The 4,867-nt window shown below is 39.8% G+C and overlaps 1 pseudogene; it reads right to left on the reverse strand.

Annotated features, from left to right (window-relative positions):
* Positions 1-1,580: 1,580 nt before the first annotated feature.
* LOC138022442 (cytochrome P450 1A1-like) overlaps positions 1,581-4,867 on the reverse strand; it is a 3,618-nt pseudogene continuing 331 nt past the window's right edge.

The following is a 4,867-nucleotide window of genomic DNA, read 5'->3' on the forward strand; positions in this document are numbered from 1 at the left end:
AATTGTAAAATTAGAACTTTGGACTGGACTATACAACACGCAATTACGGAATTTTTGAGCATTGAGAGAAATAGAGCACGGATGTTGTCTTCTTGTCTTCGCCACGGCAAATTTATACAGTTTGCAAGGAACTAAACCAGGATTACAGAACCAGACGTCGATTACAGGGCCCGGTTGTTCGAAAGCCAATTACCTTAATCCAGGATTAGCGTAAACTTTTGTTTCATGTTTTCAACTTTTTGGTCACAGTTTCCTTTGCTTATTTTTGTTTTTCAAGATTGACTTCTTCTAATGTAAAGTTTTTCTGAATATCAGCCTTGAACAGCATTTGGGAGTAGAGGATAAAACTCGTTTAAAAACCCAGTTTCTGAACAACTGGCCCAGGATGATAAGTTGTTGAACTGTGATTTGTAATAAGTTTTTCGGATGATTTAAGGCTGATCCTGTAATTTTTGGATGAAGGGAGTTAACGAAGCAAGTAAAACTGTAGGATTTGAATTAAGTCTCCTTCCAAAAAATAAATAAATAAAAGATCCCGTATCCTGATAACCTGCTAATAGGGCTTCGTTGTTTGCATTTGCAAATTTAGTAACATTAGTAATGAGTTTTTACAACAAAAAACTTTAAGTTATATTACAGATGTATCTTTCTAGTAATCTTTCGCCATTTTCCGAAGTCTACCTGTACTTGAAGTTCACTGTAACTGGACAATTTGTGTTAACTGTTTGCGCATTCCACGGATACGCCCTTGTAGGCGTCTTGTTAGATTTAAATTGTTTAGCATTAAGCGTCTGTTTAAAATGTAACTTTGCACAGTACCAAGAGATAATGGGGTACTAAGTCTTTTGCGGTTATTTCGTGTCGTTTACTTTATACAATGTGGGCGAATGATCTTAAAATTGATTTATACGAGCGGCTTCAGAGCAAAAATATAGAATGAAAGATTCGCATTTGTACTCTCACGTTGTCGTTAAAACCTCAAATTTAATGATTTCACGGCGTTGTTGTTATGCAGAGTGCAGCAATAAAATACTTGCCGCACGTGCAGCACGATTCTTTCACCTCTTTTAACCAATTAAATCACACTGTTGTTTTGTTGCGTTTTCGTAGCCGTAGCCGTCGTCACTTCTTAAATTCCCTATTACAACATAGTAAGGGAACGAACTTGAACAGTACAATGCACTTGCACAATGTAGTCCGATCGAACTCGGACCCTCCAGATCTTTAGTCCCGTGTCTTTACCTTTACAATACAACTCATTTCTTTTCATCATTTACTTTTCTATATAATAAGTCAATTGAAATCCATGTATAATAATACCCAAAACTAACCCTTAGCTGACCCTATAATTTTTAGGCTTAATTTAGGCTTCAAAAATTGTTTCCTCAATTCATCTGAGTGCCTACTCAATCTATTGTAGGTAAAATGAGGATCAACAATTAAATCTAGGTAAAAACGGATTCAACCTTAGAACGGATTTTATCGACAACATATCCATGGTAATGAAAACAGCTATTTATGCTTAAATTTGAAACACGACAAGCTGATTGTAACGGTATTCGATGATCGCTGCAATGTCATTAATTCCGTAATTCTAAGCTCACAAAGAACTTCTTCGGTGACAAAATGAGGCCGTATTCTCCCTGAAGATCAATTCCTTGATATTCCGTCGGCAAACCAACCTGTGTAAATCGAAAGCTATAAATTAGTACGGCTAGGAAAACGCAGACTGTTTTCTTTGCCAGAGCTTCACCAGGGCACTTGCGGCGGCCTCCAGAAAATGGAAGGAAGCCACCGAGCAGCTTGGGGTCGATGAGGTGACCTTGACTATCCAAGAAACGCCTGGGGTTAAAAACATGTGGATCTTTCCACGCTTGAGCGTCGTGGTGCACTGACCACAGGTTGACGAAGACCATGGTGTCTTTTGGGATTATGAAATCCCGTATGCGTATCTCGGACGTGGTGGTTCGTGGTATTGCAAGGGGCAGGATGCAGCTTACCCTCAGTAACTCGTAGACTGCCGCTTGAAGAAGAGGAAGTGATGGTATGTCCCGCAGGATCGGCAGGCGTTCTCTGCCAATAACGCGATCCAGTTCTGTTGAATGTTTGGATATGTGATCAGGTAAGCCAGACTCCAATAGAGTTCGGTGGATGAGGTTTCAAATCCCGCACCAAACAGGTCGCCCAGCACGGAAACTATCGGGTCATCCTTAAGCAGTGCAGTCATGCTTGGACTTTCTTTCTCATCTCGTAGGTTCTCGTCTTCGTTTTGGCTTTCCTTTTCGACGACATTGATAAAGCTATCCGCTATGTTACGGACTTGTCCGTCCTGATACGTTTCTTTGTTCTTTTCATACATCTGAAACACTTCTTGTAATACTACCTTCATTGTCAGTACGAGATTTTTGAGCGCCTTGTTTGGAAGGTACTTGAGCAGTGGTAGGAAATCAACGTGGCCATTGCCATGCACCGCTTTTCGGTGATTCTCTGCAAGGTGGAGAATTTTAAGGAGACCTTCATCATCGTATGAACGTTCCACTCCGAATAGCGCATTGAGAATGATGTTAGCTGTGGCACACTTCAGAGTTATCAGAGCATCAACGGCCTTTCCCTTCTGCTTCTTGAAGCAGTGAACCAAGCGCTTTGATTCATGCAACAGTTTCTCTTCTAAGGTGTCTTCGTTCTTGACAAAGTTGTGAATGGCACCGACACTGATCTTGCGCGTTAGATTCCATCGGGGCGAGTAGTCACCAAAGGAAAGACTACTTCCTTCAGGATTGGCCAAATTAAATGTGTGGAGCTTTGGCCTCCCAGCAAAGGCAATAGAACGCTTTATAATGGTTTCTCGGATGGCTTGTACTCCATTTATCACCACAACCAAACGATTGCCAAGCATCAAGCTGAATACGTCGCCATATTCTTTTGCCATTTTGGTGAAGTCAAGATGTGGGTTCTTTCCGATGCGAAAGCTTGCTCCTGTTTTCGATAAAGGAAAACTAATAATGAGATGATAGCGAGATTAAAAAACAAATACAAAAAATTGTAGAAATATAGTGCACAAAGAGAACGAATATTAGGTTGAAAGTTAGGTTATTAGGGATGTAGCATCACTCTTCAACGTCTACATAATTTATTTGCGGGCAATTGCTTTGTTTTGTCATCGTCCCAGAGCTTTTGACTCTCATAAATCAAGAAGCTTAGTGAATTGAGAGAGAAATACGATTTCTAAGAATACTGTAGATTGCGTGAATTAAATTGACTGAACCTTTGTTTGCCAAAGAACACGTATTTGCAGAGTCAATTCGCGAATATTGCTTTTCAATTGACTACCGATTCTCTCTTGCCAATTAAATCAGTAGTGAGTAAATCGAAACATTCAGCTCAAATCATGTTTATCAATAGTTGCCGAAAGCAAAATCTGATCACGGCGGCACTGAAGGCAGTTGCGAGTATTTTAAACGATTAAAAGTCCTCTTCATTCCTCAGCTTGGCAAAGCACATCTTAAGCTTCGAGCATGCCTGACCCTTAATAAGCCACAAACTATCGACAAACTCAGTCTTATGCGAGTTTTTACTAATGCACAGCAACCTCTTCGCATAGCCAAGCACGATGCTTTCCGTTGTCTCTGAGGTTGGAAAACCAAAAGAAGCGAGCGCTGTCTTCCGCCGGAGAGCCTATACAATTTTTTCACTGTATATGACGTCAGTGTTATTTGGATTTGTAAGGAAAAGGTTGACAAGCACGAAGAAATGTGAAGACAGGCGAAACAGATGTGGGAACAAAGTGAAATCAGGCGGCAATGTCCATGTTGTTATCATTGTTAACAAGCGCTTCTACTGTCAAGGTTCGCATGGGAAAACTGTCCTTCTGATTGCGAGCTACATGGCTTCCGCCACTCTGATCTTACTTGACTGGATGTGTTTTTTTACGGATGGCTAGTACACCGAAACACTTAGATATATTTCCCCAAGAAAAGTTGTGCATTCATTCAATGAACTCGACTTAAGTCAGCGTGCTGCCCTAACTAAAGACAACTGTTTTTTCTCTCTACTGCTATAAATTAAAAATTCATATAAGACTTCTCGAGTAAAGAAAAAAACTAATTGCAGAGGTCACTGTTTTTGCGGTAGAAATGAGCAATAGCGCGTTAAACCAAAGAGGCCGATCAAGAGTACTTTCTGATCTAATAGACTCAAAGAGCTGATTAATCCCTGGCTAACTTGATGTATCGGCGAGCAATTGGTATTGAGCATAAATGCTAGCCAAAGGATGAGAGTCATTTCGTTTCTCAAGCTCAGTTAAAACTTAAAGTTAAAGTGGCTTACGGCTATTTGTTATCGTGCAACTGAGTGTTTGCACCACAAAAGGAAGTGGAATATGATAAATTATAGCATGATAAATCTTGCGTCAGTGAACTTGAGGTTATTGTATCCATCAGGAGTAGTGAATTTGAAATGCTAAGATAAACAACTTTTGCGGTCACCATGGCAGACTCTCGGCCGAGAACACGCGATGCGCCTCTCTGGTCTTAGGCCGGTGACATGCAAGAGGTAATCACGGTTGTGCAAATATTAAATAATCATACAGTTGTTCTGCCCACCCTTATTAAATAAAAAGTCTTTCTATGTGACGAAATTATTAACTTTAGAAAAAGAGAAAAACAAATTATACATCTAGGACTGGCATCAATAATAAACTTATTGAAGTTTTTTGTTTGTTAATTACAATCTTTTGGAAAATTTTGCTAACTTTATAAAACGCCAACGAGTTACAGTTAGGTAAACCCAATGCAAAAAATATATTTTTAGTTTAATTTACTCCACGAACTAGAGAAATATTGCTTATACTGCATGAACACAAGCACGG

This window comes from Montipora capricornis, chromosome 10, assembly GCF_036669925.1.
Source record: "Montipora capricornis isolate CH-2021 chromosome 10, ASM3666992v2, whole genome shotgun sequence".
NCBI classification, from domain to species: domain Eukaryota; kingdom Metazoa; phylum Cnidaria; class Anthozoa; order Scleractinia; family Acroporidae; genus Montipora; species Montipora capricornis.